The following is a 12963-nucleotide window of genomic DNA, read 5'->3' as shown; positions in this document are numbered from 1 at the left end:
TCCTCCCTCCCTTCCTTCCATCTGTCTTTCTTTCCTTCCTTCCTTCCTCCCTCCCTCCCTCCTTTCCTCCCTCCCTCCTTCTTTCCTTCCTTCGTTCCTTCCTTCCTTCCTTCCTTCCTTCCTTCCTTCCTTCCTTCCTTCCTTCCTTCCTTCTTTCCTTGCTTCTGTCCTTCCTCCCACCCTTCCATCTTTCTTCCTTCATTCCTTTCTCCCTTTCGTCTTTCCTTCCTGTCTTCTTTTCCAACTTTTCCTTTCTTTTCTTTCTTCCCTCCTCACTTTTATTCTTTCCTTCCCACCTTCCTTCCATTTGTCCTTATTCCCGTTCTGCCTTCCTTCTTTTCCTTCCTTCCTTCCTTCCTTCTTTTCCTTCCTTTTGTCCTTCCTCCCTCCCTTCCATCCTCCTTCCTCCCTCCCTCCCTTCCTTCCTTCCTTCCTTCCTTCCTTCCTTCCTTCTTTTCCTTCCTTTTGTCCTTCCTCCCTCCCTTCCATCCTCCTTCCTTCCTCCCTCCCTCCCTTCCTTCCTTCCTTCCTTCCTTCTTTTTCTTCCTTTTGTCCTCCCTCCCTCCCTTCCTTCCATCTGTCTTTCTTTCTTTCCTTCCTTCCTTCCTTCCTTCCTCCCTCCCTCCCTCCCTCCCTCCCTCCCTCCCTCCTTTCCTCCCTCCCTCCTTCTTTCCTTCCTTCCTTCCTTCCCTCCTTTCCTCCCTCCCTCCTAATTTCCTTCCTTCCTTCCTTCCTTCCTTGAATGAGAATGAGTTTGACACCCCTCCCTTAATACATCTCTTCAGTCTCTGCATGTTGTGAACCTCTTCTTCCTCTAGAGGGCAGAATCCAACAGTGTTTGCACAAAGATGAATTAATACAATTCAATCCTAAAAGCTTCCAGCAAAATGTCATCACTAATTTACCCTTGTTAATATTTTTTTATGTTGAGTGTTTTTAATATGTGTTTTTGTTGGTGTCAGGAAACTGTGGTTAATGTCCCAGAAGAGACTGAAGCTGCTACTGGACAGACTGAAGGACAGTCTAGAGAAGACAGAAAGGTAACTCATCTCTGAGACACTATTAAATACTGTGACTGGCTTTACTGGAGTTATTTAAATAATTCATTCTCAAACTTTTTAACCTTCCTGTCGTCCTCCCGGGTCAAATTGACCCCGTCTGTTTTGACTGTTCCTTCTTTCCTCCCTTCCTTTTTTCCTTTCTCCCTCCCTCCCTCCCTCCCTCTCTCCATTCCTCTCTCCCTTCTTTCCTCCCTTCCTATTTTCCTTTCTCCCTCCTCCCTTCCTTCTTTCCTTCCACCATCCCCCTTTCCTCCCTTCCTCCCTCCCTCCCTCTCTCCTTCCTTCGGTCCTTCTTTCCTTCCTTCCCTCCTTTTCTTCCTTCCTTCCTTCCCTCCCTTTCTCCCTCCCTTTCTCCCTCCTTTCCTTCCTTCCTTCCTTCCTCCCTCCCTCCTTATTTCCTTCACTCACTCACTCTCTCCCTCCCTCCCTCCCTCTCTCCCTCCCTCTCTCCCTCCTTCTGTCCTTCTTTCCTTCCTCCCTCCATCCCTCCCACCCTCCCTCCCTCCTCTCTCCCTCCTTTCCGTCCTTCCTTCCTTCATTCATCCCTCTTTTCCTTTCCTCCCTCCCTCCTTATTTCCTTCCCTCCCTCCCTCCTTCCTTTCTTCCTTCCTTCCTTCCTTCCTTCCTTCCTCTGTCCTTCCTCCCTCCCCCCCTCCACTTTACATTTACATTATTGATGTTAGCTTCAATATTAAAGATAACTATTGAAAACTGTTAATAAGAACCATTGAAGACAGCAGGTTGTATAAGATGACGTAACTAAAATATGTCTATAACAATATGTAATATAATTCTTTAACAGAGCGTGTCAGTAACTGTGTGATCCCTTATCTTCTTGATGAATGTATTTAACGGACTGACTGGACTGATCCTCTAACCCTGCTCATGTTTCTTCAGGATGTTGAGGTCCTCTCTGACACCACAGAAGCGAGTTCATCCGAAGCTTATTCAGAAACCCTGGGCACAGTCAGATCTCAGTCTCTGCTGCCTCAGAGCATGGTAAACACTTCCTCCACCCTAAACGTCTCCAAAGACGACCCTGCGTCCCACCAGAAATGTGTAGTCTCCTAGATCTAGACCTTCTTCTGAGTCTAAACATGAGATTTCAGCTTCTTCTTCTAGAGCCATGTGCAGAAAAAAAACCCTCCTAGAAGCAAGAAGCAAAACCTCCCCAACTTATTCTAGATCTCCAAACATCTTCTTGGTCCAATCATAGAGTGTGGTTTAGACTTGAAATCTTACCTCCTAGATTAGATCTAGAGTTTGATTTTTTTTTTTTTATGTGAGAACTTCTAGCTTCTTCTAGATTCAGCCCTAGAAGACGAGTTTTTCTTCTGTAACTTATTGTAGATCTCCCCTAATGTCTTCAAGACTTCATCCTAGAGTTGAATTCTCACTCTAGCAGCTCCTAGAATAAGACCTGGCACCTCCTACCTCTTATACATCCAGATGTTGAGCCGTCTGTATAGCTCTATGCTTTTTTTTTTTCTACAACCAAACCTCAGAAGTTATCATTTCTTCTCGAATTGAACCAATTTAGCTCCCAATTTATTTATTTTTAGATTAGAGCTCTGGATAGCCTAAACACTTGAGGATATTAAACCCCAATCCTCAAAGCCAACAACCAACTCTAGAGCTTTTTACTTTAATTTAATCAGCTTTAGAGGGGCTTTACTCCTTTAAACTTCCCTAATTTCCTCCAGATTATAGTTCCCAAGAGTTAAAGGCTCAATCTGGACTTCTTAAACCTTTGGATTCCTCCAAATTCCTCTATAACCAAAGTCTATAACTTCTACTTCTACACCCAGATCTAGAGCTCCGTAGCAATAGAGGCACTGACCTAATAATAACATCAGCTTCTTCTAGATCAGGGGTGTCAAACATGCGGCCCGTGGGCCAGAACCGGCCCGCCCAGGGGTCCAATTCGGCCCACTTTCCTTCCTGTCTTTTTTTTCCTCCCTTCCTTCTTTCCTTCTTTTCCTTCCCTCCCATCCTTCCATCTTTTCCTTTCTTTTCTTTCTTCCCTCCTCACTTTTAATCTTTCCTTCCTTCTCCTTCTCTTTCCTCCACACCTTCCTTCCATTTGTCCTACCTCCCTTTCTGCCTTCCTTCTTTTCCTTCCTCCCTTTCTGCCTTCCTTCCTTCCTTTCTTCTTTTCCTTACTTTTGTCCTACCTCCCTCCGTCCCTTCCTCCCTCCCTCCCTACCTCCCTCCCTTCCTTCCTTCCTTCCTTCCTTCCTCCCTCCCTCCCTCCCTCCCTCCCTCCCTCCCTCCCTCCCTCCTTCCTTACTTCCTTCCTCCCTCCCTTCCTTCCTTCCTTCCTCCCTCCCTCCCTCCCTCCCTCCTTCCCTCCCTCCCTCCCTCCCTCCCTTCCTTCCTTCCTTCCTTCCTCCCTTCCTTCCTCTCTCCCTTCCTTCCTTCCTTCTTTTCCTTCCTTTTGTCCTACCTCCCTCCCTCCCTCCGTCCCTCGCTCCCTCCCTCCCTCCCTTCCTCCCTCCCTCCCTCCCTCACTTCCCTCCATTCCTTCCTTCCTTCTTTTTAATGGTCCGGTCCACATCAGATCAAATTGGGCTGTTTGTGGCCCTTGAATGAAAATGAGTTTGACCCCCTTCTTCTAGATCCTACCAAAGCTGCATGTCTACTAGATTAAAAGTCTTCACCTAGAATCTACCTAGAACAAACCTTTGGACCTCCCTCCCTTTTTACTTTTTCTAAACTAATCAACCAATATTCTTCATGAACTCTCACTCCTTTTTTTTTTTAGAAGTGATGTATTCAAGCACTAAGCCTAGAAACCTCTGAGTCCTCCTTCTAGAAACATCAGTGCATTTACATGGCAAGAATTCCATATATACATAGTTCAATGTTGTTTTAATACAATAATAGAGGATATGACGAAATAATAAGAATTAAAATAAAATCAATGTGTGCTAAAGATCTACTTTTTTTCTATCTGTATGTTTACATGAAGGATTTGCCTACTCAGTAAATGACACAGTGTATTATTTGCAATTAAGTGAGAAGTGTTGGGCCAGAAAACTGAAAGCAGACTGGTGATATTTAGCATGTGTGGTGGATGGTTTTTTTTTAACAGTCTGTTATAAGCTTTTGCATGGACCTTTTACTTCTGATGTTTTTATATATATATATATTAAAAAAAAGAGGCTTTAATTCTGTGCAATTTTAAAATGTACTAATAGACAGATTTTTGTGAACCATGTTTTATAATGTATCTATATAGTAAATGGAGTTTTAAAGTAGTTGGTGTTGACTTTTCATTTACTACTTGAGCTAATGTTAAAATAAACTATGTATGCTCAATATGAATTTGCCATTTGTATTTCCATAATAATAAATTGAAGTATGTTGTTTACAGAGATTGATTGTTATAATTGCCCAGATATATATATATATACTGCCTGGTAGCAGGAAGAGAGTGTGGAGAGAGAAAGATTCCTGCTTTGTTTGAAACCAGCATTATTATTCACTCTACAGTACAATTACAGCTTTTATACTCAAGAAAGTAAAAAATGACCTTTTTAAGATTATTGTTGGCCATGAAAATGCACTGGTGTGACATGATTACTGATTAACACATTGCTGTTGACAGGTGAAAACCACATAACTCCAAACTTTCAGTATTTTTATTATTATTTGATCTGAAAAATTAGTTTGTCCCCAAAATGGTGTGACTCAAATTTCAGCAGGCTCATTTATGATTGCAGCCATTGAGAAATAAAAGTAATTATTAGGGCTGTCAGCGTTAACGCGTTAATCGCGATTAGATTAATGCAATCCATAACGCGTTAATTTTTTTTAATCACATTTTAAAAAATTTGCAAGCCTTTTTGTCCCTTCTACTCTCCCGTAGACGGCTCCTCTAGCTGTAGCGCTATGCTTTGAAGTGGCCTCCTGCAGTAAACCTACCGCGCTGATGGAAAGTAAGAGAGCTACTGGACTTTTGAACGGCTTGTTTAACTTTAAAAAACTTCCGGACGGTTCAGTTGACAAGTCAAAAGTAAAATGCAACCTGTGTCAAACGGAGTTTAACTACCACCGGAGTACGTCGAGTTTGAGTTAGCACCTCCACGCTAAACACCCAGGTGCAGCCAAGCGAGCCTCAGCTCCACCAAAGGACCATTTTGGAGTGTGGGAGTCGCAGCAGAGCCGTGATTGATTCCCAGTTAAGACACTCTGGTAAGAAATGCTTTACATTATGGGCTTAAAACTGCCTTCAAATGTAAAATAACAGGATTTAAAACATGCTATTCAAAACGCGATTAATCGTGATTAACTATGGAAATTCTGCGATTAATCTCAATTAAAGAAAATTATCGTTTGACAGCCCTAATAATGACACCAGAAATGTTGCCCCCTTTTTACTTTATTGGAGATTTCACCTGGAAGCAGTGATATTAAGACGTCTTACATTACATGGCATGAACTTGTATATTGTTCCACTTTTCTTGTCTTTCCATTTTGTCTACATATCCAAAACGAGAGCACAAAATACAAATAAACCCACAACAGTGATTCTACTCCTCCGTCTCTCTTTTTCTGTGTCAGGAGCTCATGAGGGCAGACAGAGGGCTTGTATGGAGGGGGGATGACAGCCAGCCAGAGGGGCTGAAGACACACACGACAGATACACACTATTGCACACAGGTTGAGGACACATGTACACATAGTGAGGAAATGAAGGATGTCACAGCTGTAAGATCAGAAAGTAGCGAGGTGGACAGCGGTATGTGGTCAGTGGAGACAGTTCAGAGTCCGGTTCAGCCATGTTCTCCTGAATCTGAAGAGTTAGGATCCTTTCAAATTAAAATCCCTCTAGAAACAGCATCAACCACTACACTTACACATGAGACATCTGCAGAGCGAGAGGAGGCTTCAGAGCTGATAACTTCCTCCGCCTCCACGCTCAGACCTCAGCACCAGGACGACACTGAGGGCCTGAGACCTGCAGCCGCCTTGGTAAGCAAAGCGTAGATAGGAAATGATTGTCACTGCTCTGGTTCCAGCATGATGCACAAAACTAGAGAGCTGTCCTCCTCCTAATCTTTCTAACCATGCTGGACTGTTTGCACATAAATAACAGTGATGGGTTGAGTGGACTAAACTGCTTCTCAGTCAGTTTAACCCTCCTATTGTCCTCAGGCCAAGGAAGGAAAGGAGGAAAAGAGGAAGGAAGCAAGGAGAGAAGGAAGGAATAAGGAGAGAGGGAGGAAGGAATGAAAGGAGTAAGGAGGGAGGAAGGAAGGAAAGGAGTAAAGAGGAAGGAAGGAAGGTAAGGAGGGAGGGAGAAAAGGAGGAAGGAAGCAAAGGAGTAAGGACGAAAAAAGGAAGGAAGGAAGTTAAAGGAATAAGGAGGGAGGGAGAAAGGAAAGGAGTAAGGATGAAAAAAAGAGGAAGGAATTTAGGAGGGAAGGAAGCAAGGAAAGAAAGGAGTAAGGAGGGAGGGAGGGAGGGAGGAAGGAAAGGAGTAAGGATGGAAGGAGTAGGGAGCAAAGAAGGAGGGGAAGAACGAAGGAAAAATTTAAGAAAGAGGGAAGAAGGAAGGAAAGAAGGAAGAGATGGGGTCAATTTGACCCGGGAGGACGACAGGAGGGTTAATTACTGTTAACTTGATGACGGGGGTGGATTTAGAGTTCATTTTACTGCATTGTATGACTACTGCAAACATTAATAGTAGTAGTAGATTATTTAGATTAAAAGGAAAACAATATAGTAATGTCTTGTATATTATAGAAGTTTCACTCTTAACCCTCCTGTCGTCCTCTCGGGTCAAAAGGAAGGAAGGAAGGAAGGAAAGGAGTAAGGATGAAAAAAGAGGAAGGAATTTAGGAGAGAAGGAAGGAAGGAAGGGAAAGGAGTAAGGAGGGAGGGAGGAAAGAAAGGAGTAAGGAGGGAGGGAGGGAGGAAAGGGGGAAGGAAGGAAGGAAAGGAGTAAGGATGAAAAAAAGAGGAAGGAATTTAGGAGAGAAGGAAGGGAAAGGAGTAAAGAGGGAGGGAGGAAAGAAAGGAGTAAGGAGGGAGGGAAGGAGGAGGGAGGGAAGGAGGAAAGGGGGAAGGAAGGAGCGAGGAAGGAAGGGAGCAAGGAAGGAAAGGAGTAAGGAGGGAGGAAAGAAAGGAGTAAGGAGGGAGGGAGGGAGGAAAGGGGGAAGGAAGGAAGGAAAGGAGTAAGGATGAAAAAAAGAGGAAGGAATTTAGGAGAGAAGGAAGGGAAAGGAGTAATGAGGGAGGGCGGAAAGGAAAGGAGGGAGGGAGGGAGGAAAGGGGGAAGGAAAGGAGTAAGGAGGGAGGGCGTGAGGAAAGGGGGAAGGAAGGAAGGAAGGAGGAGGGAGCAAAGAAAGAGATGGGGTCAATTTGACCTGGAAGGACGACACGAAGGGTTAACATAAAAATAAACCTGCTGACTGCATACATTCATTATGTTAGGAAGCTTTTTATGTGACAGTCTCTTTGACTCCTTTATAAAATACCAGAGTCTTTACTGAGAACAAAGCCTGATGAATGATTGATCTGTGTGATTAATCCTCTCATTCAACTCCGTTTGTTGACTCTTGGTGTTCACATCCGTCAGAGGAAACCTTCACCTTCTGTCTTTACTACTGTACACACAGCACAGCTCAGTCTGAGAGGACAGATGTGTTATAAGTCCATTCAGTCAGTATTATAATTCAGTCTTTAAGGAAGGACTAGGAAGGAAGGAAAGGTGTAAGGATGAAAAGAGGAAGGAATTTAGGAGAGAAGGAAGGGAGGAAGGAAAGGAGGAGAGAAAGAAGGGAGGAAGGAAGGAAGGAAAGGAAAGGAGGAAAAGAGGAAGGAAGGAAGGAAGGAAAGGAGTAAGGAGGGGGGGGAAGGAGGAAGGATGAAAAGAGGAAGGAATTTAGGAGAGAAGGAAGGAAAGGAGTAAGGAGGGAGGGAGGAGGAAAGGAGGAAAGGAGAAAGGAAGGAAGGAAGGAAAGGAGGAAGGTTGAAAAGAGAAGGAATTTAGGAGAGAAGGAAGGGAGGAAGGAAGGAAGAAGGAAAGGAGTGAGGACGAAAAAAGAGAAGGAATTTAGGAGAGAAGGAAGGAAGGAAAGAAAAGAGTAAGGAGGGAGGGAGGGAGGAAGGAGCAAGGAAGGAAATGAGTAAGGAGGGAGGGAGGAAGGAAAGGAGGAATGAAGGAAGGAAGGAAGGAAGGAGGGAGGGAGGAAGGAAAAGAGCAAGGAAGGAGCAAGGAAAGAAGGAAAGAAAATTTCAAGAAAGAGGGAAGACAGAAGGAAAGAAAGGAGGAGGGAGGGAGGAAGGAAGGGAGGAAGGAAGGAGGGAAGTAAGGAAGGAGGGAGGGAGGGAGGGAGAAAAGAAAGAAGGAAGGAAAAATTCAAGAAAGCGGGAAGAAGGAAGGAAAGAAGGAACAGTCAAAAGAGATGGGGGTCAATTTGACCCGGGAGGACGACAGGAGGGTTAAAAAGTCAAAGAAACAGAATCAACCTCGGCTGTATGAGTTTGAGTTGGATGATTGACAGCTCCAAACATTAGCAGCTCCAAACAGGAAGTAGAAAAGGGTTTGCTGTGGTTTGCTCACTGCTTACTCAGCTCACCCGGCCCTCCGTGTCGGCTCCTCCCCTGCAGCCTCAGGCCTCTTTCTTTTTCAGTCTCTATGTCACTCTCTCTCTCTCTCTCTCTCTCTCTCTCTCCTCTCTCTCTCTCTCTCTCTCTCTCTCTCTCTTTGTGATAATGAGTGTCTGTCACTGGAGCCCTGCCACCGATCCAGCAGGAAGTAGTTTCCGCCACAGGTGGGGTGGAGCAGACTAGGGAGAGAAAGAGAAAGAGAGATAACCAGGGAATGGGCAGGAGGTGTAAAGAAAGTGTGAGAAGTTAGAAGTTAGAGGTCAGACTTCATTATTTGATCTGTGTTAGAGCTACAGCCTGTTCAGGTAGAGTCAGCTGATCTCTCTTCCACCTGAGACCCTGGAGCAGCAGAGAGGCTCAGACAGGTGTGTTGTGTTTTGTGTCTCAGGACCCAGAGGACCCTCACCTGGACGGGTCCCAGCCTCAGCTTGGGGCCAGGCCTGAAGAAGGAGTCCTCCATGTGTGTCTGCAGAGGGTGGGCCAGTTGGAGCTGTGGCTGCAGAAAGCACAGAGCAGCCTGGTAACCGGTGCAGCTGCTGGTTCAACCATGCAGGACAGCGTGGAGCAGCTACTCCTCAGCTGCCAGGTAGGACCCGCCCACCAGGACACTCCCAGTTCAAACTAAGCCAGTGGATTGTTTTTACATGTCTGGGTTGTATTTAATTATTATTTAAGCATTTAAATGACAACAGTTCAATGAGAAGTGGAGCCTAGCTTGAAGTACTCTCATTGAAATGCTAAGAATTGCAAATGTAAATGATGATGATGATTCACACATGAGCATTTTATGAATCAAAGTTTTAATATTTTTTTCTATTTTTATTTATCCTGTCACTCATTGCTTTTTTTCCCACTTATTTTTTATTAATTTTAAGATTAATAAACAGAAACAAGGCGTAAACTTTTTTTCTTCACAAAGACCAAAAATACCAATAGGCTAATTAAGAATAAATTAAAAAAATAAAATAAATAAATAATTAATAATAATTAAAAAATAAAATAAAATAAATTAATAATAATAATAATAATTAAAACATAAAATAAAATAAAAATAAATGAATAAATAATTATAATAATTAAAAAAATAAATAAAATAAAAATAAAAATAATTAAAAAAATAAAAACATTTTAAAAATATTTAAAAAACTGGTTTGATTCAAAACCTTTTTCACCTTTGATCTGATGCATGTCTATGAACTGACAAGTGATGGCAAGTCAATTTAATTTGTATCACATTTTTCAAACAATTAAGAATGAACATTAAATCAAGCGCACACACACACACACACACACACACACACACACACACACACCACACACACACACACCTGCTGCTCCTCCTCTTTACACCCGGCTGAGTCCAGTGGGTGCTACCGCTGATGATCAAGCAAATTTGCAAAACTTGCGTCAGTCATGCCCGCACATGCCGTCCAGGAATCAAGATATGGATCTGAGCCTGCACGCTAGTTCAGTCAAATTGTTTTAAAGACTAAGAAGAAGAAGTTAAACCAGTTTCTCCAATCTGTGTGCATCAAACAGTTAAAGGTCACCGGCTGCGTCATGTGACTTTACAAATATTTCAAATCGCAGAATATAGATAAAAAGCAAAATATGATGAATGAGTTATTTAATAGATTATTGCAACGACAGCTCAACACACATTTTAGAGCTTTTTCCTCTAGAGGGAGGGAGGGAGGGAGGAAGGAAGGAAGCAAGGAAGGAAAGGAGTAAGGATGCAAAAGAGGAAGGAATTAGGGAGAGAAGGAAGGAAGGAAAGAAAGGAGTAAGGAGGGAGGGAGGAAGGGAGGATATTAGTAAGGATGAAAAGAGGAAGGAATTTGGGAGAGAAGGAAGGAAGGAAGGAAGGAAAGGAGTAAGGATGAAAAAAGAGGAAGGAAAGAAAGGAGTAAGGACGGAGGGAGGGAGGGAGGAAAGAAGGAAGGAAGGAAGGAAGGAAAGAAGGAAGGACGGAGGGAGGGAGGGAGGAAAGAAAGAAGGAAGGAAGGAAGGAAAGAAAGGAGTAAGGACGGAGGGAGGGAGGGAGGAAAGAAAGAGGGAAGGAAGGAAGGAAAGAAAGGAGTAAGGACGGAGGGAGGAGGGGAGGGAGGAAAGAAAGAAGGAAGGAAGGAAGGAAAGAAGGAAGGATGGAAGGAGGAGGGAGAAAAGAAAGAGGGGAGGAGGGGAAGAGAGATGCAAAATGAAGAAATGACTATTATTCAGATTTATCCACAGATTACCTCATGTTATCTAAACTTCAAATATTATTATAACTCAGAGGTGTCAAACTCACTTTCATTCGAGGGCCGTATACAGACCAAACTGATCTCATGTGGGCCGGATTATTAAAAAGGAGGGAAGGAGGGAAGGAAGGAAGGAGGGAAGGAAGGAAGGAAGGACGAAAGGAAGGAAGGAGGGAGGGAGGGAGGGAGGGAAGGAAGGACAAAAGGAAGGAGGGAAGGACAAAAGGAAGGAGGGAAGAAAGGAAGGACAAAAGGAAGGAGGGAAGGAAGGAAGGACAAAAGGAAGGAGGGAAGGAAAGACAGAAGAAATGGAGGGAGGAAGGAAGGAAGGAAGGAAGGGAGAAAAGAAGAAGGGAGGAAGGACAGATGGAAGGAAAGAAGGGAGGAAGGAAATAAGAAGGGATGGAAGGACAGAAGGAAGAAAGCTAGGATGGACGGAAGGAAGGAAGGACAGATGGAAGGAAGGAAAAGAACACAGGAAGGAAAGTGGGCCGGATTGCACCCCTCAGCGGGCCGGTTCTGGCCCACGGGCCGCATGTTTGACACCCCTGTTATAACTCCTGGACATAAACTCTCAGGTCAGAGTGTCCCCAGATGACCTAAAAACTGTTCACATCTTATGACCTCACCCTTTTATCACCTCGCCTTTGTCTTCAGTCCGCTTGTGAGTGAAAGTAAAACAATAAATCTGTCATTAATTAACCTCAAGCCGCCTTGTTCAAACATCAAGTGACTTCAGCTGTCTGACTCTTTTTAAATGTATCACCTATGTCAGGGGTGTCAAACATGCGGCCCGTGGGCCAGAACTGGCCCGCCAAGGGGTCCAATCCGGCCCACTTGCCTTCCTGTCTTTTTTCCTTATTTCCTGTTCCTTTATTTCATTCCTTCCTTCCTTTCATCTTTCCTTCTCCTTTGTCCATTCACCTGTCTTTCTTCCCTTTCTTCCAGTCTTCTCTTCCTTCCTTCCTTCCTTCGATATTTCCGTCCTGTCTTCTTTTCCTCCTTCCTTCCTTCCTTCCTTCCTTCCTTCCTTCCTTCCTTCCATCTTTTCTTAAATCCTTCCATATTTCCGTCTTGTCTTCTTTTCCTACTGTACTTCCTTCCTTCCTTCCATCTTTCCTTACTTCCTTCCATCTTTCGTTCCTGTCTTCTTTTCTTCCATCTGTCCTTCCTTAATTCCTTCCTTCGATATTTCCGTCCTGTCTTCTTTTCCTACTTCCTTCCTTCCTTCCTTCCTTCCTTCCTTCTTTTTCTTCCCTTTCTTCCAGTCTTCTCTTCCTTCCTTCCTTCCTTCGATATTTCCGTCCTGTCTTCTTTTCCTACTTCCTTCCTTCCTTCCTTCCTTCCTTCCTTCCTTCCTTCCTTCTTTTCTTCTCTTTTGTCCATTCACCTGTCTTTCTTCCCTTTCTTCCAGTCTTCTCTTCCTTCCTTCCTTCCTTCCTTCGATATTTCCGTCCTGTCTTCTTTTCCTCCTTCCTTCCTTCCTTCCTTCCTTCCATATTTCCGTCTTGTCTTCTTTTCCTACTGTAATTCCTTCCTTCCTTCCATCTTTCCTTACTTCCTTCCATCTTTCATTCCTGTCTTCTTTTCTTCCATCTGTCCTTCCTTAATTCCTTCCTTCGATATTTCCGTCCTGTCTTCTTTTCCTACTTCCTTCCTTCCTTCCTTCCTTCCTTCCATATTTCCGTCTTGTCTTCTTTTCCTACTGTACTTCCTTCCTTCCTTCCAGCTTTCCTTACTTCCTTCCATCTTTCATTCCTGTCTTCTTTTCTTCCATCTGTCCTTTCTTAATTCCTTCCTTCGATATTTCCGTCATGTCTTCTTTTCCTACTTCCTTCCTTCCTTCCTTCCTTCCTTCTTTTCTTCTCTTTTGTCCATTCACCTGTCTTTCTTCCCTTTCTTCCAGTCTTCTCTTCCTTCCTTCCTTCCTTCCTTCCTTCGATATTTCCGTCCTGTCTTCTTTTCCTCCTTCCTTCCTTCCTTCCTTCCTTCCTTCTTTTTAATGATCCGGCCCACATCAGATCAAATTGGGCTGTATGTGG

General features: G+C 43.8%; 1 protein-coding gene across 1 annotated transcript in view; it reads right to left on the bottom strand.

Annotated features, from left to right (window-relative positions):
• The window catches only part of syne2b (spectrin repeat containing, nuclear envelope 2b), a 203614-nt gene that overhangs the window by 164787 nt on the left and 25864 nt on the right, over nucleotides 1-12963 (bottom strand). The gene's annotated exons all lie outside the window — the stretch shown is intronic.

Source organism: Scomber japonicus, chromosome 16 (genome assembly GCF_027409825.1).
Source record: "Scomber japonicus isolate fScoJap1 chromosome 16, fScoJap1.pri, whole genome shotgun sequence".
Classification (NCBI taxonomy): domain Eukaryota; kingdom Metazoa; phylum Chordata; class Actinopteri; order Scombriformes; family Scombridae; genus Scomber; species Scomber japonicus.
This window is presented reverse-complemented; position numbering and strand designations above follow the sequence as displayed.